The sequence below is a fragment of the Balearica regulorum genome, chromosome 1 (assembly GCF_011004875.1).
Source record: "Balearica regulorum gibbericeps isolate bBalReg1 chromosome 1, bBalReg1.pri, whole genome shotgun sequence".
In the NCBI taxonomy this organism is placed as follows: Eukaryota; Metazoa; Chordata; class Aves; order Gruiformes; family Gruidae; genus Balearica; species Balearica regulorum.
The window spans coordinates 194513582-194537110 of record NC_046184.1 but is presented as its reverse complement, the minus strand read 5'-3'; the positions used below and the strand labels follow the sequence as shown (position 1 = coordinate 194537110).

The 23529-nt window shown below is 40.4% G+C and overlaps 1 protein-coding gene across 2 annotated transcripts in view; it reads left to right on the top strand.

Annotated features, from left to right (window-relative positions):
* The first annotated feature begins 3470 nt into the window (after positions 1–3470).
* The window catches only part of FRY (FRY microtubule binding protein), a 253474-nt gene continuing 233415 nt past the window's right edge, over positions 3471–23529 (top strand). Inside the window, exon 1 of one of the 2 annotated variants that reach the window (XM_075742053.1) lies at positions 3471–3601. The gene's annotated coding sequence lies outside the window, so the exon portion shown is untranslated. Of the gene's footprint in view, positions 3602–3667; positions 3770–23529 lie in introns of those variants that run through there. The other variant, XM_075742052.1, reaches the window with a different exon arrangement.

Sequence of the window (23529 nt, the reverse complement as noted above, 5' to 3'; positions counted from 1 at the left end):
CATGAACACCCGATAGCTCTTCATCACCACACACTCCTTCAACATCACGTTCCTGTTAATTCACTTTTTCTCCTTCAGCTTAGATTGCTCTTGCCTCCTAGCAGCTTGTTCTAGCAAGGTTTTGATCCATGGTTTAACAAATTACTGAATATGTTACCTGATAGCTGAAATGCTACAATAATCACCTCTTGCTCTTTAATTATAACATATTTTTGAGCTCCTAAAAAGAGCTGATCACATTTTATGGGCAGAATGGCAAAAAAAAACCCCAAACCCTGGATGATGCCCATCTGCATTTGAGGAATGAGATTTCCTAATTAACTGAACAATGAAAGCAACAAGACCTGAAATAAGATCATCCTAACCCCATATGAAATCATTCTAACACACAAAAGAGAACTAAACTCATGAACACCCAACTGTATCCTTCCAAAATCTTTTAAAATATTCTTGGTGTGAAAATCTCGGGGTGGGGGGGGGGGCACTTGAGTGACACACAGTTAATGCTGGCCCTTTTCCAGTCACTAACACATGGAAACTTGGTAGTCAGTTCCCTATCGGTGTCTACTTCTAGTATTCATCAAATATGGGACACAGGGACATAGGATATAATGGGTTTCAGTCTCTTTTTAATAAAGTCAAGTATTTAAAGGAGTAAAAGATAAATAAAGCATTATGTTGGCATACCCCTCTCCTTCCACACCCAAAGGACAGGTGGGATAGAGTTGCCTGCTACTGGAAGCCACTGTTTCTCAAAACTGATTTCTACAAACAGTAGAAAAACATTAGATTTAGTATAACCCAATGTTTTAAGAGCAATCCTAGTCAAACGTTATTACCAATTTAGCTGTCCTGAGGACAAGGGGGCTCACCCAATTCTTTCTAAGTCACAATTTTCCCTCTGCTCCTCCTTTTTCCCTAAAGGGTAGTCATTTTTTCCCAGCACACACAATCACAATCTATCCTGTACTGGCTCAGCTGTACTCTAGAGAATCAGCCAAGATTTAACTTCTTGCCCACACTACCCACTCTTGAAGATGAATATTGTGTATATAACCTTTAAATTCTTGGATCCCAGTGGCTTCTGAAAGTTGTATGTTTAGAAATTTAATTGGGGTTCTCATGCAACCTTACACCCCTACAAAATTCCAAGATGCTTTCCATGAGCTTAGTCTCAACCTACAAGATGGCCCAGCTTGCAAAGACATCGTAGGTGCTAGAAGTAATGACAACGCTTTTCCTGTATCTCCTCAGAATACCCTTCCATTTCTGCTAATTATACCTTATCTTCATTAATTAATTGTTATAAAGATCAAAGTCTAAAATGAAGATGCTGATTTTTCTCATAAAATAATCCCCACGATACAGGTCTGGGGAGATGAGACGGCTCCAAACCAAAACAAACACTTGACTTTCCATGTAGAGTAGAGGGATGCAATGAGGAACACTGTAAAGCTCGTTAATTGGGAAAAGAGAACAGAAAATGCAAACCCACAATAAGGGGAATATCAGTTTTCAGGTGTAAGTATGTATCACGCAGTTTTCCTACAAAATGTCAAAGATGAGATTTTGGGAAGCCTGAACCACTGAAATAGCTCACGGTGTAGAAAAGAGTTTCCTATCTCCTCATTCTGAACGCTCTGACATCATTGACCCAAAATATTTAAGAGCTTGCATTGCAGAACACTGAGCGGCACTAAAAGGCAGGCGGAGGTCTGTTACCCCACTCTCCCCTAATGGATCTGTGCTGCCTGGCAGTAATGCGCAACACAGATGGTGTATGGATGATGTATAGACAACAATACTTACTTTTTCATCAGCCCTGTTAGCTACATCCTTGCTGGATACAGAATTCTCATTCATAATTACTCTCTGAGATTCAAAAGTTTAAATTTCAAAACTAATTGCTATGAGTTATATGAATATATGTTTTATGTTACACTAATGTTACAATAATTTAGTTGCCACAGAGGTGTCTAACTGTAATATAGCATATCGTTTATAATGGATGGCAAACTAACATGAGTCATATATGGTCCATGTTTAGCCTGGAAACAATCCTAGATGAGGGGCTTATGTGATTATTTTGTGATTCTGTCCTTTTGTCTGTCAGTGCATGCCCCTAACAAATTTTGAAGTCTTTGCCAGTTTGACAGGTCAGGTGAAGAATTGGGATACAAGTCTCAAAGACGCTATATTCTTTGAAGTTTCATGAGAATTCAGAGAGAAGTAGAAGAGACACCCCAATTAGTCTCTCCACTAATTAATGTCACCCCTAATTTCACAGTTTTACTTGAGCCTCTTATTAATTTGGAAAGATTAATGACACATCTCTTGACTGGTGGCTCTGCACGTGGATGCCAGCCCAGCATACACACAGGAGGAAAAAAACTACAGGTGAATTTGGCAGGAGGGAGAGATGCAGAAGACTCAGTGGAAGGATATGGGGAGAAAGAACATCCCTCCCCAGGACACCAGGCCTCATCAGCTATGCTGTTTAAGGGACAATGTGTTTGTCATAGGAAAAAAGACACCAAGCTGTTTTCACAAGCAGATTTTCCTAAAGCTGAGTAGAAGTTGGTATGTATCTTAGTATCTTACAGCTGACAAAACTTTTTATTTCCCAGGCCAACACATTCACCCTTATAAGAATAACCTTCTCACAACTTGTTTGTATTCCTAGCAGCATTCCTCAGTATTTTTAAAAATTATCTAAACCAACATGAATGGGTCTAAGTCTTTCCTGATTGACTCCTTTCATACGTACTGTCACCTTGCAAGTTACCTGACACCGTGGACTTAAATCCCGTCTTTTACCAGTTCCTTAGCTCATGGAGCACTGTCTCACCGCAGTGGACCCACGTTCCTGCTCCTCTCCCAACACAGAGCAGAGCACTGACGGCAGTTTCTCCTTCCTCTGCTTTGTGATTTCACTTAACCCTTCTGACTGATTTTAGACTCGCACCCCAGCTAGGATTTCAGTTTAAGACCTCCTTGTTGTCAGGTACTACCGGCACCGCACATTTTCCCGGCAATCCCCGATTTTACACCCTTTGATACTCTCCATTCTTCTGTTTCACACACCGAGCATCCTCCCTCCCGAGCGGGGTTATCTGACCCGGGACACTTGCTGTTACACCATCGTGTAACACAGCGCCGAGCCGGTTTCCCAGCACTCGCCGTTGCAAGGGGAAGCCTCTCCGTCCGGCTCGCCCAGCCTGCGGCCGCTCCCGCCACTGACAGCCGGGCTCTGCAGCCCCACAGCCGCGCCCTGGCCGGCGCCCCCGCCCCGCAGAGCGGCGTGGCGCCGGCGGGCTCTCCCGGGGCTGCCTGGCTTTCCTGCCGCGACGCGCAGGTCGCTCCATGTTTCCCTGAGGGGCAGATCGCAGTCGCGCCCACCATTCCCGCCTCACGCCCGGCCCGGCCCACCGCCCCCCTCGCCTCTCGGGGCGTCCCGGCGGGGAGGAGCCGCCCGCCCCGCCCCATGCAGGGACCTACGGGCGGGGCGACGCGATTTCGCCGCTGACTGGGACTGCCCAGAGCAGTTTCCACCTTTCCCCTCCCTCACCCCCCCCCCCCCCGCGGCGGCGGAGGGACCCAGGTGAGAGAGGGGCGGTGCCAGGCGCCGCCGAGGGAGGGCCCGGCTGGTTGTGGCGGCGGCGGCTCCCGATCGAGAAGGAGGGGTCGGGCTGAAGGAGGCCGGGCTCAGCTTGACAGGAGGGAGGGAGCGAGGGAAGGAGGTGCCGGTGGCTGCGCTCGCCGGGCGCGGGTGAGTGAGCGAGCGAGCGGTCGGCGGCGGGCGTAGGGAGGGGAGCGGGCGGCTGAGGCGCGGCGCGTGCCCGGCGGATGGCGGGCGGCTGGAGCGGGGAGGCGGCGCTCGGCCGCGCCCCGGTTAACCAGGAGAGGCGGGGACACCGGACGATCCCCGGCTACGCTCCGGGGGTTTGCGGCGTCGTCTCTTTCCTTCGCGGCCTGGAAGAAAGTTTCGGGGATGCCGGTGAGGTGGGGCTCCCCTTTCCCCTCAGCCGCCCGCCCGCGCCCCTACGCCTCCTCCACGGAGCCCGGTCGCCAACCGGCGGTCGCCCACCCTGCCGTCGCCTTCGCTCAACGCCCGATCGGAGACAAAGCCGCCGCCCCACCTGCCGCCCCGGCCCCTGTCCCCACCGCGGGGCCGCCTCAGGCAGCCCCGCGGCGGGGAGAGGGACCGGAGCCGGCTGTCCTGTCAGTGACGGGCTTGTGGAGAGACAGTGGCTCGCTGAGCGCCAGCAAACTTATTTTTAGATGTGCCTCCCATCTCAATGCGTCTTAAAAATAGCACAGTTCTTATTTAAGGAGTGGGAAAGAAAGTGGTTCTAGAAGCCTCGTGGTGGTTTTTTTTTCTTTTAAAAAGCCATTTTTTAAAGGGAAAAAAATCGTTTCAGTGATATAAGCAGCTGTGGCATGGTTAATATCCACGGGTGCACACAGGATGCTTTTACAATGTCTTCATTAAGGTCACCCCTTAAGCACGTGAACAAAGCTACTCATGGCTTTGTCCTCCACAGTGTGTCTTCAGCGTGAGATGCAAGGTCTGATGTACGTGCACATCTGATTCATGCAATACTTTTTAATAAGGTGACTCAAGCTTTTTTGATGTGTCGTTTTCTTCATTTTCTGTCCTGTCACTTCTCTCTGGAATGCCTGCAACATGTGGGTGAAGCAGGTTGAAGGAATGATGGCGAGCTGCAAGGATCTGTACTCTTTATTATTTTGTAAATTAGTCTTTTGCTTTTGTTTTAGCTCCTATATCTCAGCTGATTCTCGTGACAGAACTACCATGAACGGGTCTTATTGCATCAAATGTATAATATTATATCATTTGTATCAATGATCTTGTCATGACTGCTCACAAAGGAGAATTCTGATTTTTATTTTAAAACCACTACAAATATATGGGAGACTTGTATAAATAAAGTGTAAATGAAAAAGTATATCTCCAATACGGAAAGGAATTTTAAGAAAAAAGCCTTGAACCATAGAGTATTGTAGATTGGATGGACCTCTGGATGTTGTATACTCCGGCCCCAGACTCAAAGCAGGTCCAGTTGGATAAGGTTGCTCAGACGTTGTCCAGGTGAATTTTGAGCATCTCCAAGGATGGAGATTCCACAGTCCCTGTGGGTGTGGTGGTGCCAGTGTCTGACCACCTTTGTGGTGATTTTTCTTTTTTTTTTTTTTTTTCTTAATCTAAGGCAATTTCCTGTGTTGCAATTTGTGTTTCCTCTTGCCCTGATACTGTGCGCCTCACATCCATCATAGTCACGTGCATCTGTAGTTCTAGAAGCTAGTAGAAGCTATGCTAGTGTTTTGGACCAAAGGGTTGATTGTTTCATGACATTGTTCTAAGTATAATGCTAGATTTTATTCCCATAAGTTGGAAATTTATTTTTCCCAAGCATTTGTTTAACATTTCCTATTTATTTGAATGTGGTTAATAGCAGATTAGCATATTAATTCAACATACATAAACACCTTATGCAAACTATTTGTTGGGTTTTTTAATCAGATAAATGTCTCAAATAATTTGCCCATCTCTGACCATTGGCCTTGTGTTCCTTAACCTGAATTTGAGAAAGTTTGCTCCCAAGTTTTGCTAGAGTCCTTTCACCATTAATAGTGGTGTATAGTCTCTTGGAATGACAGAGTCTACTCATTTTAATAGAAGGAAAGCTTTTTGGCTTTAATCTTGCATTAGATTTTCCTTTGGAAGGGATGTGCCTTGAACAATACACTACAACCTGTTATTACTGGGAAATTGCCTTTGTACTATATAGGCATTGTTTAAGGCTCCGGAAAAGCCTTGTCTGATATTTATGATGCTTTTGATGTGGTAAATGATGTGGGCACCTTTTTTCATTCAGCAGGAAAAAAAAAATGTTTTTAGGCTGTGCAGAATAAAAATCTGCATGTTCTCCATCATGACACATGACTGCCAAAATTACTTGTTTCTTAATTTATGTAAATTCTTGGATGTTGCTGATAATATTTCAAAAGCAGGAGAATATATTTGTAATGTGATTCATAGTATGTCATTTCTGGATTTCTCTGGGTAGAATTTCAAAACATTAGTATGATGCTGCTTAACAGCAAATGCTTCTGAATAACGCATGGTTTCCATTAGAGCCATATCAAATAATTTATTAGAAGCTGTTTCAACAGCTGACTACACTGAGTTTGATGATATTTGGAATCATTTGATAAATAATTTAACTTTTCCAGATAGCATCTGCCATTTTATAATGATGGAAACACCTGACAGTTTTGCTCATTGGCTTGTATTAATTGTAGTGAGCTTCCACTCAGGAAGAAATCAAATGTATGGTGGGGTGCTTTTTGTTGTTGTTGGTTTTTATTATTTTATTTAGTTCTGTAATGCTTGTGTGAGTCTTAGGTATTCTTCACATGTATAAACCTCTTCTGCAGGCTCACCAAACTCTAGAATATATTTTTGAAATTTTAAATTTTACCACGGCTAATATTTTAGGGTTTTTAAGATGGTATTTTCAGTTTCAAAAGTGGATTACTTAGTTTGTTTATGTTTTTCCCAGTCTGTATTAAACACGTCATTATGGTAAAATAAATAAGCTAATGACACATTACATTTCCATAAAATAAAACTTTTTGGGAGGATATAAAGGCTTTATTTGATTTTACAGTATTTGAGAATGATTTACATAGTTGCTAAAACAGTTTATATTAGACTGTTAAGATCGAAATCTTGGAAGAGGAGATCATCATATGTCTGCAAGCAGACCAGGAGAGCAGTGATTCATATAATAAATTTCAGTCTGAATTTGGACAAGAACATAAAACTGGGAATGCACTTGTTAGACTCATGAATGGCTTGCTTATTGTAGTGTGTACAGAAAGGCTGTCACTAGCTTTAACCTTATTGTTATAGGACAGAATTTAATAATGCAGCTCATACACTTTCAGTTTTATGGCCTGGAGGACTGAATGTTGGAACGGCTGTGCTAAGTTAAACCTGGGGTCTGTGACAATGACTAATACCAGATCCTTCCGAGGGAATTGTAAGAACAAATGTGAGATAATTTGCATCCCATGTTCAAGGTGAATCCGATGCTTTATAGTTTGGAAATGGCTTAAAACCCAAATGATGTTTAATAGCCTCTTCAGGTGTTAGTATGCATAATTATGATAATTTTGGACATACCTGTTACTGACATAAGTAGCTAGTCTAGATCTCTGGCTAATCTGGGGGGCAGCTAGTTTATGCAGGAGTTTTGTTTGCTTGCTTGATGCCAGGCTGTTTACAGACTCAGGCCAAATTCACTGTATATTTTCCAATAAATTTAATGATGAGGGCTAATGTGACACTTGGGAAAAAGAGGTACTTCTGCCCACATCCTTATACTTTGAACTGCAGTGGTGACAACATTCATCTGGGTGTGAAGCCTGCCCAGGTTCAGATTCCTTTTCAGTTTATGTTGGATCAAGGTCTAGAACAGAAGCTGCTTCTCAGAGAAAACCATTATCACCAGTTTGTAGGATGTTCTGGGGTGTGTATCTCAGCTTCTGCTGTGGAACTGAAATGGAGATGGTGCCCATGCTTGCTAGCTAGGTCTTTTATTTTGGACTTGGGAAACTTGCAAAGTTTGTGTTCCAAGGGCTGTCCTAGTGAGTGTTCAAGTGTTTTGTATATGAACAGCATCAACAAACAACAAAGAAGTCTGAAATGACCCTCCAGCCTGATATGTACTTGCTTGAGGCTCCTGAGATGTGGGCTTGACTTAAAAGGAGGGGGGGCAGAACATTGTTGTAGTACAGTCTATTTCTGCATATTGCTCCATTCCAGTATCAGTATCATCTTGAATGTGGGATGCTTATAATTTCACATATATCCTTAGAGTCCATTTCTGAATACTGTTAGATTCCTGATGTTGATGGCTTCTGGTAAAAATAAGTTGTGTGCTGTGTGAATAGGTATTTATGAACATGTCCAAATAATATGTGGTAGAATGGTGTCAGTCAGTATTATTCACTAAATACCTGTGAACCTAAGCATAGATTTCATTATGGTATTGCTTAGGAATTTTTGCTGGCTTTTCTGAACTTTATAGTCTTTGCATGCAGCCCTGTGGAGGTTTTTGAAAGGTTTACAGTTTGCTGGTGAAATTCTGCAGTACCTTCCACAAGTTCCTGACAGGCTCCACGCTACATTTCAGGACTTACATGTTTGAACTTTGATTGAAATTGCACAGAGTGCTGTTCCAAATCAGTATTCCTTCAACTTCTGTGTGAGGTGGATGGCTTTACGTTTCTTTTTTCTAGAAAGAAATGCATGACTTACATATATGTACCAAACTGGCCCTGAATGGAGTGCCATGGCTCCTGCTCGAGGGTTACCTCTCCTAGACTAGAAATCAGTAGGCTGCTGTGCTAATCCCATGGCAGCTCCACCAGTTTAAGTGATTGGTCGCTAATATTTGTACTAATGTATCATCAAAACCCATTTTCCACAGAACACTTCGTGTTCACAAGATGACTACTCACTCTGTCCTGCGCTAGTGGCATCACTGCTGCAAGCATCTATAGCAGGAGACTGCTATAGAGGGCAGTGTCAGGCCGGAAAAACGATGGGAGAATTTTGGGTGACTACAGTCACAGGAGGTGAGAACTAAATTTAAAACCTGTATTCCTGTCCCTGGTAATTGAAGTTTTCTTTCCCAATATAGCCTTGGTAACAACCATGGCTTTTACTGACTTTTTTTTATACTAGCCATGTCAACAAAGAAATCTCCTTAGATATCTTAGCCAGATGTCTAAATGCATAAAGGTAAAAATGTAGTATGTGTTCACTATCATACTTAAGAGTCAATTCTTGAAAATTCGTACTTTAAAAAAAGAAAGATTTTTGTAAATCCCTCATCATATTTTTAAATGAGCTGGAACAAAGCATGTGATAATACAAATAGTGTTACTAATGTAGAAATATTAGCCCATTCTTCACAGTAGAACATTTTGGTTTATTTCAGTTACGTAAGAGCACAGATAATTAGAGTACTTTGAAAGGACTTTAAATACAAGTGTCAGTCCTCATTGTAAATGAGTGATTGTTAGGATGTAGATTTATTTTATTCTTTGCATCATAGCACGTGGTTTGTCTTGGAGCAGAAATTGCAAGGCCTCCAGACAGGCCATGACAAGGCGTACAAACTTGGCGTAGGAATCCACACCAGAGCACCTCTCCAGAGTGAGACTGGAACTTTTCTGTATGCTACATATGTAAGGGAGCAAAGACATTCAGCAGTGCTATAGGATATTGCTGTCTTCTGAATTGAATACTAGGAGTATTCTTATTTAGATAGTAACGGGTTTTCAAAGGTAGGCTCTTTGCATGATAGGCTCATTGCTCTGAAAAAGAATCTTTATCTGAACTTGTGGAAGCTTTATTTGGGAACAGAGCACCTGTATTCATTCACTGCAGGACTTTCACTGTGATCATCATATGTGTACCTGACAAGTTGTATAAAACAACACATTGGAGTTTTGGAGTTATTATTTTTAGGCATGAAATCAGCTACTACATCCTTTTCATTACTTAATATTTTCTTTCAGATGTATTTATTAAAAATCTAATTCTACACAAAAGCAAAAATAATTTGAATAGATGCTATTGTTCTTTGGAAAAAATGCTACGTACTTTTGTACTTAGTATAAAGAAAATACAAACTGATGCTTCCAGAAAGCAAGCTGATTTTCTTTTATGGTAGAAGCAGGCTTACTTGTTGAGAGTGACACCCTTACAGCTGCTGGGTAAGAGCATGACTTTAACCTTGGTGCATATGATGAAATACCACAAATGATCCTGCAGTTGCTCTTGGCACTGAGGGTAAAATGACAGACAAGTAACATAACAAATATTTTTAATTGTGCTGTACCTGTGTAGACTGTTTAATATCTTTATCAGCGACATGGACAGTGGGATTGAGTGCTCCCAACGACACCATACTGTGTGGTGCAGTTATCACACTGGAGGGACCTTGATAGGATTAAGAGGTGGGCCCGTGTGAAACTCATGAAGTTCAATAAGGCCAACTGCAAGGGCCTGCACATGGGTTGGGGCAATCCCAAGCACAACTACAGGCTGGGCAGAGAATGGGTTGAGAGCAGCCCTGAGGAGAAGGACTTGGGGGTGTTGGTGGACGAAAGCTCAACATGAGCCGGCAGTGTGCGCTTGCAGCCCAGAAAGCCAACCATGTCCTGGGCTGCATCAAACGAAGTGTGACCAGCAGGTCGAAGGGGGTGATTCTCCCCCTCTATTCTGCTCTCATGAGACCCCACCTGGAGTACTGCGTCCAGCTGTGGGGTCCCCAATACAAGAAAGACATGGAGCTGTTGGAGCGAGTCCAGAGGGAGGCCATGAATATGATCAGGGGGCTGGAGACCTCTCCTATGAAGACAGGCTGAGAGAGTTGGGGTTGTTTAGCCTAGAGAAAAGAAGGCTCCAGGGAGACCTTAGAGCAGCCTTCCAGTACCTGAAGGGGCCTACAGGAAAGCTGGAGAGGGACTGTTTACAAGGGCATGGAGTGATAGGACAAGGGGTAATAATGGCCTTAAGCTGAAGGAGGGTCAATTTAGATTAGATAATAAGGAAGAAATTCTTCCCTGTGAGGGTGGTGAGGCCCTGGAACAGGTTGCCCAGAGAAGTTGTGGATGCCCCCACCCTGGAAGTGTTCAAGGCCAGGTTGGATGGGGCTTTGGGCAACCTGGTCTAGTGGAGGGTGTCCCTGCCCGTGGGACCCCCATGGCAGGGGGGTTGGAACTACATGATCTTTAAGGTCCCTTCCAACCCAAACCATTCTATGACTCTTCTTAAATGTGTAATTCTGTCCATTGCTGTTTAACAAGTAATTTTAACAGACTTCACAGAATTAATCTCTCTTTTTCCCCAGTGTGATGAGTTTTGAAATGAGTTAGAAGGAAAACTGTATGCATTAAATTAATCAGAATTTCTTCTGAAATTGGATCCTGTGTAGCCTATAGATTCACTTTCAACTCAGTCATTAAATTAACATTTTCAGTGCTTTAAAATTCTACATTTTAGATACATAAAATGTTGTATGCATTTCTCATTTGGGATATTTGTAGCAATACATATTCTGAGAGAGAGGTTGTTTTGGCTATTAAAAATTTCATTAGAGAAACTTTGTTAGAAGATTTAGAATTAAAAATAAAATAACATAATCTGCATCTTTCATATTATATTTGCCTATTTCTTCTGTCTCCTGATTAACAGTGATCATCATAAACAGCAAGCCTGTCCTCCCATGAGGTCTGGAACTTATTAGCTCATTTTCTTACAAATTTTTGTCTTACGGTTTATCTGATGATTACGATCAATGGTTTTACTATGTTGAAGGCATGGTAAAGTTTCTCTCTATGTGTGTTCTGCTCATGTGTAATGTGATGTGAATCCATACCCCAGCCTTTATCTCATTCAGGGCATTTATTGGAGCTTGTTCTTCACTTGGCCATCTGTTTCCCTAATGCATGTAGTAATTTAACTACCTTTGAAGTTGCTATCCTGTCAAAAAATCAGTAATATTTGCCAAGTGGTTGAAAACTATTGGGAGGGGAAAAGAGAGATGTTCGCAGACCTCGTGATCACATAAGCTTCTTAGCTTTAGCAAAGCAGACCTGAAATCTGTATTTTAATTATTCTGCAGCACTTGGGATTCTGATGCTCTCCTTAAGGAGATATATCTCAAAAAAGAAAATTGTTCGTGTATGAGAAGTTTAAAACGTGCCGAAACCAGATAATATTTCTTGGAATGCCTAGTGTCAACAGGAGACTCCAAAAAATATTGGTTTATCTTTAATAAAATATCAGACCCACATTTAAATTTTTTTTCATAAATTCTAAGTTTTCATGGGTATTTTGAAAGCAGTAATAGCTACAATTTATTCAGGCAAGACATTTTGATGAGTGTGTATCTTAGAGCTTAATATCCTGAATACCTTTGCAGGAGTTTGTACAAGGAGTGCATGTGGGATTGGGGCTTTAACATATACTGCAAATATAAAGCTCCTGCTCCTTCTATTAAAAATACTTGTGGAATCACATACTCCATCACAATGTTTGACTCACTTTAAGTAGGGATGGGTTTTATGAAATGTTATTTCAGTTCTCGCCTGTTGAAGTGTCATTTAGCAATCTTGCCTGAAAGGCATATTACAGAAGTCATCTTGAAATTAATCCATACCATGCAAATAGGAAATTGTCCCATAACAAATGAAAATCAATATCCTATTTCTTTGCATTGCAGAAAGAATAGAAAACTTTTTTGTTAATAATGATTAATCATAATTAAATCTTGCAGCATTCGTAAGTGTGCTATCAGTATTGACATGCTGTATTTTCTCAACAGTTGAGTCTTACTGTATAAACAGGAGATGAGAAGTGAAATCCCAGAGAGAGAGATAAAAGGAAAAGCAGAGATTACAAAAATAAACATAATTTCAAAATTAAGGAAAATTGATAGATTGATGTGAATGCATTGGAGGGGGTGAGATTTGGATAGAGATGAGGTGAATGAAGAGCATAATAAAGGATGAAGGGGAAGAAATTACCATTTAAGGGAGAAGCGAAATGAGGGCAGGTAAAGCCTTTTGAAAACCAACAGTGTCCCAGTTGAAGTATAGCATATAACTCTGTGTCTACTAATTTGAATACATTCTTCAAAAGAATCTGCGTTACTGTATTTCATGTCAAGCTGACATTTGTTAGCTGTAACTACTTTGCTAGTTGTAAATCACCTGGGACTGGTTCTTCACTCTTCTCAAAGTTTGTCCATTGAGAAGAAAAAGTAGCAAACATTGTTAAGTCTGGGCAATCAGTGTTAGAATCATGTGAAAATTTTGTAGGGCTGATTTTCCCTGTTTAGGGCCAACACTGGAAGGTGTAACAAGGACTTTCTGTCACCACATAGGCTTAGGAGAGTCATGCTGCAGTGATATTTCTTCCCCAGTCTAAGCATTGCAAGCAAATGGACTATGGCCATTTACAGTAATCTCATGAGAACAGAAGCTGGTGCCCTTCAGAAGAAAAAGAGTTGGTTTATGTTGCTCTTGCAGTTCACAAAATGCTTGCTAATGTCATCTTGGAAGGTAAAAATACATACTTTGTTTCCATTTTTTGTATACATACAGTATCTTGTATATTAGATGGAAAACGCTGTGGTCTTAAAAGGAAGAGAGAAGAGCTGCCTATATATTTAGCTTTGACTGTTGTCTTTTGGGTCAGATTGAATGTTTCTGAAAGGAGGAGAGAAGGACAAGGGATAATCCAACTAGAGCAGCTTCTGAGGTGTAACAAAGAGGAGGAAGGGGGGAGAGAGCCAGAAGCTGCAGCGCAGGTAAAGGCTAGTAGATGGAAAAGCATGGGTCTGTCTCCAGCAGAAGTCAGTCCTCCATGGCTACTTCTGTACTGCTACATCTGCAGGTCAGGACCTGGACAAGATGCAAGCTGACCTCAGTCTGGAGCAGCTCTGTCATAGAGAGAATTAAGTCAGATCTAAGGGCAAGCTGACTGATGAGCCGTATGGACAGTTGGGGTTTGGTGCTTGGGCTTGCTTCTTATCCTTCCTTTTGTTCTCCAGTGTGGACATGGCTCAGAAGTAATGGGGAAATAACAGGTTGATTTTTACGGAGCTAAAGCTGTACAAGCTTATGCAAATACCAATTTGTTAGTCGTGTTATTTAGAAGTTGTTCTAAATGATTTAATAGTCATTGGAGGAGACCATGTGGGTATTTTTCTTCCTAGGAAGCAGATGAAGATTGAGGGGTTGGAAATAAGGTCCAGAGGAAAGAACAGTTCCCGCATGGACATAGTTATGGGTTAGATTTGGTTTTGAGCTTTTTAAATAGTGTCAACAGTTTAAAGCTGGCAACAAACCAGCTTGGATTATTTTTGTGTGCAGTTATGTTGCTTAAGGTTCCTATTTTTCTGTTTTGATAAAATACAACTTCAGAGACCAAAAGCTATCATTTGGGGGGTTCTTTTCTCCTTCTTCTTCTCTCTCTCTTTTTTTTTTTTTTAAACAGTCTCCCATAAAAATGGAATGGGGAAACAAGACTGTTACATCCAAAGTCTGCATTGGGTTTCAGCTGCAAATGCTAATGTGATTTACAGAAATATGAGGCCAGAAGAAACAGTCAAGAGCATGTTCTTATCTCTGACAGATTGAACAGTACATAGAGTTCTGTGTAAATACAGGTATTTAATATTATGACATGATTGCCTTTTGTCAGCTTTCCACTGATTTTTTTTGAGTGAATTTACAATTTAAATTTATAAAGATATTTAAAGAGTTTTGGGGTTTTTGGTTTTTTTGTTTGTTTGTTTTAAATGTGTTATTAATTATAAAAATGGAAAAAACTAAGATTCCCTCAGTTTCCATGGTCAAAGTTATTAGTGGATGGAGACACACTGTGGGAAGGGAAGGTTGCTGTAGCTGCCTTTTTTTCATTGTCTTTAAAGTAATTTCTATGCTGTCTTTTTCTTATCACTACTTTCTTTCTTCTGCCTTGTAAGCATTGCTGTGGAGTCTTTTTTCCTTTAATAATTCTGGTCTAGCAATTCACATGCTAATACCTACCTTTGAGGTATATGGTAGCAGTATCTAACGTCCTGCTATTCACAAATGAGTCTCCATTCTTTGAACAATCTGATTACGTTCCCCATCCCTTGGGAGTATCTGTGTGCTGCCTCCAGGACTAGAACAACTTGTGAGTGATGAAAATCTGATGGTACTTAGGCCACTGAATCCATCTGAGAAATTCAGATGATGTCTGAAGCAATCTGTAATATTATGACTCTGCTTCTCATTTCTGCTACTACTAAAAGGTGAAGGAAAGGAGAAAATGGCTGAGCTGGTTTTCTGTTGTTTTTAAAGATAAATTGCATAGGTTGTTTGGGGTTTTTTCCCCCTGGGAGGAGGGAAGAATAGATATATCCTCAATATGCCACGTAAGCCATATTCGAGCATTGCTGTGGCAGGTAGTTCTTTATATACAGTTTGTGGGAGTGTGGAATTATTACAGTAGCGATTACAGTAGGTTAAAATTATAGTTTAGCATTTTATTATATCATTAAAACTGTGTTTGAAAAAGAGTATAAAAGGCAATAGTTAAACTGCTACCTATTGATAGAGTATGGTGATGCTGTGTTGGGTGAAAAGTTAACATCAGTACGCTTGCAGATGGCAGGTTACTTTGCTTACTGGATATTACAGAAGATTCTGAATAAGTTTGTGTTGTGTGAAATTCAGTGTTGACATATATTAGGATCTACTTTTTCAACAAAAGGAAAAAATAAAATAAAATTCATATATGTCATTGAGACATCAGAGTAAATATTCCTCTGTGTTGATGGCTTGATAAGATAAGATAGGCCCCGAAATTATTTTTTGCCTGGCCCAACCATATGAATTAGTTGTCAGCAAAGACATGAAGTTCTCTGTTTACGTACAGCCATTTGCTGTCCAGAAAGAGAGCAGAAATAGAAGTTGGAGACTGGCAACAATGATATATAGGCTTTGGAAAAGCTTCCATATAAAGCAAGATTGAGAAGATTGGCAGTTTTCAACTTTTTCCGCTTAGAAGTATATGCAGAATAGTAGCCTTTATGAGGAAAGGGAATTGTGTATTCTGTCTACCCTTTTTGACAGAAGAGTAAAGACTGTGTAGTAAAGTCAAAAACCCTCAAGTATGCAAGAAGTTCTTTTCAGATGGTGTGTCATTAGTTTATGTAATTAACTGACAAAAATATCTGAGCAATAAGAAGATGCTGATATTTCTACAACAAAATATTAGATGCTTAAATGTAATATATGCATGCAATACATAAATTACTCCAGTATTTTTGAAGTCCTTTCTGCTGTGAATCCTTGTGCTTCAAAATATAAGCAAACTAGATGGAACAACTAAAAAGACACTTTCCTAATCCAGAATTGTCCACTGACGAATTTCTTGCACCTTCTGTCAAACCATCTGCTACAGGCTAATGAACAGACAGCACGCTGGATTAGATGAAGCACTTGTATGCGCTATTTTGATAGCTCCCGTGTTCCTTTCAGTGGGAAGTCTGTGATTAATGAAGCTTAGAGTTAAATTTTTGAGGGCAGGAGCAGACAAAGTGTTCTTGCTATGAGCTTCCACATTGCAGGATGCTGTTGACAGAGGGGTGATGAACCAACATCGCTGTTTTTGAAGCATGTTTCAATGTTTTCTTATAAGCCTTCATTTAGCAGAACATCATCTCAGTACCCTCTGTCACGTGCCCATGGGAAGTAAAGACTGAATTGAGAGGAGTGCAGAGTTGTGCCCATTTTGGACTAGAGGGATCTCCATAATTCCAGACATCATACATCACTCTGTAGCACAAAGCAGGTATCACTGCTGGAGCTACAGCCTAGCTAGAACAAACACCAGCTTCATTTTGGGATGTACCTGAGATCTCTGTCTCCGAGGAGGCACCACCATCACCTCTTAGAGTTTCATCCTGCTGCAACTCTGGACATGATACCACACAAATATTTTTTTTCTGCTGGTGGCAGATGCAGATGATGTGTTTGAAGCTGTATACAGACTAGCAGAGAAAGTATTTCTTTATTTCATTAATTCCAACATATGCCCTTTCGAAGTATTCTTAAGCATGCTTCATAGGAGTATTTGTGAGGAATCCAATTTTACTTTTTAACTTAATCATTTTTACATTTGTCAGGATTAAAAAAGATTAACGATGCCATTTGGTCACTGTTTAGTGATTCCTATCATTACTGTTAAAGTATGAGCTGCTCATAAGCATCAGAGGTCCAGGACCAACAACAGTAGGGTGGAAGTGACTGGCATCCCAGTGTGTTACCATGAGAGTTGTCAGCACTGGTGGTGGCTTTCTGGTCTCTAGACCTGCTCATGATCATAGCAGAAACAGGTCGCTGAACACTGGTGGGCTGCTCTAAGGACAGAAGAGCAGTGATGCAAAGAATGCTCTTCCTGCAGTGCGGTAGCTATGGGTTTGCCTGCTAAACCAGTGTTATTAGTAATTGGGCTGAGTCTGTGTTCGCCTATCAAGACTCCTTGCTGGAATCTTTTGCTAAATGACATTTTCTTTTAGACAATAATATTTGGCTCATCGTTACTGGCATTTTGCATGTAGATCAACAATGCAGTTTTCTTCTTTTGTTTGACTATTGTTTTTTATAATGGGTTTGAGAGTGAGCATGCTCAGGTGGTCTTCAACACCGCAGATACACTGTCTGCTTTGCTAGCAGCAAATCTGATGGCTTAAAATTTTTGCTGAATCAACTATGACCTGTCAGTTATGCCACTGTGAGAAGTTCCACAAAGCGAACAACCATTATGGTCATGTTGGAACAGTCCGTACATTACGCCCACATGCAGTGCATTAATAACCAGACTTTGGAGCTAATTAATTTTTTGCACAATCTGATATTCAGCCTGTTATCTTTGATGTATTTAATGAACTTCTCTAATACACTAAGTTGTATGTAGATAGCGCACAAGCTGAAAAAAGAGCTATGGGTATTACTGATGGATCAACCTATTTCAGTCCATGTTTTCTGCCCTAGCATAACTTGAGTGACTTCATGTTTTCAGGTGTGCCTACTTTCAATAAACTGACCAACTTAGTGTACACAACTTTCAAAGAGGGCAAGAGCTGTTGCAGCTCATTTGTCATTCCTCATCTCCCCATCTATTTCTCATCTATTGCTGTGCATAAATCCATGGAAGTTAAAAGTAGTTGTGGGGACTTCATGTACTTAATGTTACTGGGTTTTTTATTTCATAACTGAAAAGGCTCTGACACCTCTGTGTAAATACTTATTTTTATTCTTTTATTTGTGGGGATGTCAATTAAACCCAGAAGCTAAAGTTGCTAATCATAGGCATTCTGGTGAGTAACTACTGTGTAACGTTGTATAATGCAATCCTGCAGGGATTCTCCTTAATTTTTATACAAAATATAACCAAATTATCAAAGACTGATCTGTTCAAATTTCACTTTTTTTTCTCTCTCTGCCTATTTACCAGCTTAGATGCTTTAACAACATTTGAGTTTCCTGAAGCATGTCCAAATTTCTTCAGTATTTGGGGGAAGGGGAACAGATTTAAGGGTCTTAAGTAGGTCCCAAGCAAGACCATGTAAAGGGTAACTGTAGTTTCACCCTTGTGAGACCTGTATCCTCCTCAGTTGACACGTGGGGACCAGGATTTGCTGCAGCATCTCAAGCAGCACTAGATGCTTGCGTGTGGGCAACTGAATCAAGCCCCTACTGTCATATTAGAGGCTGTAAAACTGTTACAGTATCTCAGAGCTACAAAATCCTATTAATTTCTGAAATAAGTCCTCAGAAATATCTTGAGGAAAAGTATTAAGGTCAGAAATTTTATGCCATTAGATGCTTTTAATGAGACTAGGAGCATCATTAAATGAACTTATAAGATACAGGCTGCTGTACTGTAATTCTTTTAAATTTGTCTGTATCCTCACTGCTGCTGGAAGAAGCAATCCCACTCAACATCACTGTGTACATTAAACTTTAATAGCAATTTGGGCCTGATCCAGTCTATCATGACAAGTAATCTTTTAGATCAAAAACATCTTAAAATTTGGAGTGTAGTCATATCTATCTTTGAATACATAGTGTTGCTATTTTTAGTTAAGTTGTAACTATTTTGTTTTGATTTAACTTCCATTTAATCTTAGCAGTCAGAACCAGGAGGTACTGCATCCAGTAACCATCTGGCCTTTTCTTTTTTGTTTTTGGTTTAAAAGATTTGAAAACAGTTTGTATGTTAATGTGTATAGTGCAGATTGTGGTGGGACAGAAAGATAGGTGGGTTGGTAATACAGACTGTTTTTATAAAGACTGAAAATAAATCAACTCTAGCTTGCTTTGTTTGACCTCACACTTCTGAATATCAGCTGTAGAATATTGGTCTGCAATTTGAACAAAATAATGCCAATAGTGAGTCTTCATCGTGCTACATATGATTCAGAAAGCCCTATGGATTTTGTTGCTGGTCAAATGGAAAAATATGTTAGATGGGAAAATAACCTTTTCCAGCATAGTCTTGTTTAGTATTCATCATAGGAGTTTGACCACTTACTTACACAGAGAGATTGCTGAGACTTAGCTGGTGGTCCAAGTGAAAGATAACAAACATAGCATTTTTTTACATAACAAAGTACCCAACGTTGTTCAAGGAAAGATTTTCAAGTAGCAGTTTATTTTATTTGCTGTTACTTTAAATAAACATTTTCTTCTCTAAAGAAGTATTTTCCATATTTTTTTAATTAACACTCAATCTAAGCTTTATGACATGGCTTAACAATAAGGTCTCATTTCAGGAAGCTGATAGTTTTTGGTACTTCCAGCCGAAATTTGTTAGTATTATCAGTTCCTGTGGTTAGGCTTCTATAAAAAAATCCTGCTTATTTTCTTGAATAATTACTTTACCATTATAATTTAATTAGGAAGTATAATTTGTGTAGGTAGGCTTATACTGTTCTCCTTTCAGATCAAAGTTAGAACGGGAGTCTAAACAATTGCCAGTTCAAGCTCTGTAACCTTATTGTCTTAATTTAATGCCACAAAAAGTTAATTAATGCAAGTCCTATTTGTGGAGTAGTTCATTGCTTGTATTTAGGAAAGTGACTGAAGTTTAAGGAAGAAAACTTTCTCCTCTGTGTAGTATCCATCTTATGATTGGTACCAAATGTCGAGAGCAGATGTGAAGAGGACAGCAAGAGCAGAAGTGCTAATTTAGTTCTACTGATAAACTTCCAGCAGCGTTTCTACAAAAGTGTCATAGGAAACATTCTCACATTAGTATATGATGCTTTTTCTCCTCTGGTATCACTTGTGAAGCTTCTCTGATGGGCACTGTCATGGCTGCAAGCCGTTGGGGTTAATGTAGTAGCCTCTAGAGCAGCCTGCAGTACCCTCTGTTGGCAGCCTTTAGCTTTGTGCTGTTTGAGTCTGGTGAGCTTGGCTGGCTGTAAAACCATCTCTTCAAACTATTGTAGTCATAGCAAAGGACTGGGGGTGTTTTTTCTTGTTGAATTAATTGCAAATTGCACTGCAATCTAAAAGAACTACAGTTCATTAATGGGCTGTAATCTTTGTTTCTGCATAGTGCAAATCGCGTGGTTTATATGCGAGGAGTAAGAATTGGCTCCTAGGGTCATTTGGTGTACATGCTATATCTAGTGTATTAATGAAGAAATTGAATCCAGACAGTAAGTTTTGCCTTGTGTGTGGAAGGTGGTCAGGATCATATAGTTCCTCAGTGAGCTCTGAGGAGATCACTGAAAATTAGTGATTTTGCCAGTGTTGGAGCAGGAGCAAAGAAGCTGAAGCAGGAGGATTTGCAGTGTGTTCAGCTGAACTGAATTGTAAGCGTAATCTTAGTGCCCTCTGTTGCTGGTGGAGCAGCTTTTGTTGTCTGAAAGAAGTGCAATGTGCTGAAGGCTGGTAGTTTTTTATCTACATACAGAAAATTATGGTTAACTGTGTGTATTGCAAGTGTGTGCATCACTGGGGCTGACTCAGAATACAATATGGAGGTGTGGTGACCTTGTCGCTGATGGACGGGGAAAAGTATTTTATAAAGTGTAACTATGTGCATTTTTCCGTGGTATTTGAGGCTGTGGCTTTCTTAGGCAGGACATTAACATCATTCCTTACTGGGAGCTTAACATTTTTCTGTGTTAGAGCCAGATTGTCAGGGAGCAGCAGGACGAGGTTGCTCTGCAAGGGAGACTGCCAGCAGCCACGGGCGACAACAACAAAGAGCGTAGTCCCACACTACCCAAACAAGAAGAGTGGAACAGTCTGGTGACAGTATCCAGGGACAGCCAACAGTCCCATTTGCCAGACAGACCTGTAGTCACGAAACAAGTCCAAGGTCAAGGCAGCTGGTCAGGCGCAGGCATACCTGCAGCATGGCTCAGGCAGGTTCCAAGGGCAAGACCCTGAGCTTCAGCGTAGCTCCCAAGCAAAAGAGGGAAACCTCCAACAAGGCTTTTCATAGCTCTTTCCCACACAGCTCTTCTCACAGCTCTCTGGCAGCACTGCAGTGGAGCTAGCCTTAAGCACAGCCAGCTGATCCCCTAGGAAGGGGTGTGGAGGGTCTTGATGCTGACCTTTGAGTATCATGTCTTTGCCTGGAGGAGGTAGCTTCAGTCAGCTGTGTTTTCTTCTCTTCTGTTCTTGTACATATTCATTGACAACTGTGAGGCTGTGAAAATATTAATAAACTTCTGATCCAATTTGCTTCACAGTTTACCCTGTTATCTTCATGTATATTAAGCTGGGTGGGAAGAAGGTGGATCCATGTGGGACTCCACAGGTGAAGATTTTGGAGGAAAGAGCAGCACAAGGAAACCACTGTGACTTAGCTCTGTCACAGGATGACTGACACCCACTCAATACAAGGCTGATGATAATTTCTGTTTTCAAGAGTCAGTAGGAGTCCACTGATGATCATACCAGACCTGAAGGGAACGCTTACCAGTGCTTGCAGATCTATAAAGGACTGTGGGGTCTCAGCCAAGCATAAACCACTAAGTTTTTCTTTCTAGGTAATATCCATCCTACTGCAAGACTCTGAAATGTCTGATTTTTTGGAGGTTTTGTGGTATGATAGCTCCTTCAGAAAAGTGAATTCTGCCTTTTTTATTTCCTTTTAACTGTGGTGAAGGTAATTAATGTTTAAGGGAAATATCACACAATTCATCATTTTCACAAAGAACGATGAGGGAAAAATATTCAGGACTTGTTGAGAAAGGCCACAAGCTCTCTGTGTATATCACTGTTTCTGCGCTTGTAACACTATAATTAGACTTTTATATGTTAAAGAAACTTTAGAAATTGCTGCCAGGATGGTAAGTAATGATATGCTCAAAAGCACAACTTGAATCAGTGCTCCCTAGAGAGCCCAGCAGAGATATCACAAGTTGAACACCTTTGTAAAAAAGCAAGTGTAAGAGTGGGGCAAGCAGGAAATGTTTGCTGTTCTGCTGTATCAGTTGAGGGAAGGAATAGTGCAGCTATAAGGTGTTAAAGATGTCTCTTTTGGATTAATGAGATAGATACATAAACAATCCTCACAAACTGGGGAGGAAAGGAAGTGTGATTGTGTGATGAAACAGCAAAAGGAAGGATCAAGAGTTGGAGGAACACAGGAAAACGGGGTGAAGAAAAAGCGAGTTAGAACGAAGAGGGAAAGTGGACAGAAAGAAGAAACTCATTGGAATGGACAAGTAGCTGGGCCAAAAACTGCTAGAAAAAGATGCTTTTTTTTTTGAGAAGATGGAAAATGATATGTATAATAATGCTGGAAAACATGAAGAAGGGGGAAGAAAACATTGAAATACAAATTGTATCTTCTGTAAATTGTATAGTACCAAGAAGACTGTCAGATATGAAAACATTTTTAATTAAGGTACTTGCTGAAAACAAGTGACTTTAGAACTAAAGCTTAATAGTGATTTAAAAATTTATAGGTTTTGAAGGGTGGACCATTTCCCAACTTGTATAAGGACCATTGGACAGGTATGGCATCCGGACATTAAATTTCATTCTGAATTTTGCTAGTGGTAATTTGAAGCTACATATTTATACTTAACAGTAAAAGAGGAACTAGCCAGTTCTTAGAAAAGTTACTATCTGAATATTGCTAAGCAAATGAAAGTTTATTGATATCCTGGAAACTGTCTATGGTTCATGGTGTAATAAGAAAGACACATCTACATTAATGGTGTATAAAGTAGAATATCAAGTAATCCAAGAGCAAAATCTAATACTAGTTTACAGATTCACTGATTAAGGCTAGGAAGTGAATAGTGTTGCCATGGTGAAGTCTATACGATAAAGCACAAGAAGAACGAGGTAGTGAATAATTGATACATGCCTAAGATTAGAAACGATCATTTACAGTGTGCTCTTTGATATTCATGCATGCTTTTTACTTTAAAAAACCTCAGAGAAACACATTAGCATAGACTGTGACAGGTTTTTGCATAAACTTTTAGGCAAAGTACTGATGGCTTATGTGTGCAAGAACACACAAATATATGGTTACTGCAGTGCTAAGATTGAGAATTCAAGCATAAACCAAAAAGTTAAAAAATGGAAGACTTTTAGCAGGGGATGTATTGGCCAGGCTGCATGTATTACTGTATTTCTTAAAAATATAACAGAAATAAATAAGAATGTCTGTCATAAGATTAACTAAGGCAAGATGTAACTTTGTGCCTGTGTGCTTACCTCCTTCTGTTTTTAGCCATATGAAATAGCTCTTAATTTAATTTTTAAAGCTTCAGTTTAGAAGTAATTTAGTAAGGTGTCCTAGGCCATCTTGAATTAAGGATCAGTACTTACAAGTGTCCTGATAAAGCTTGAAGACATGCTTTTTCAAAACGGATAAAAATCTCA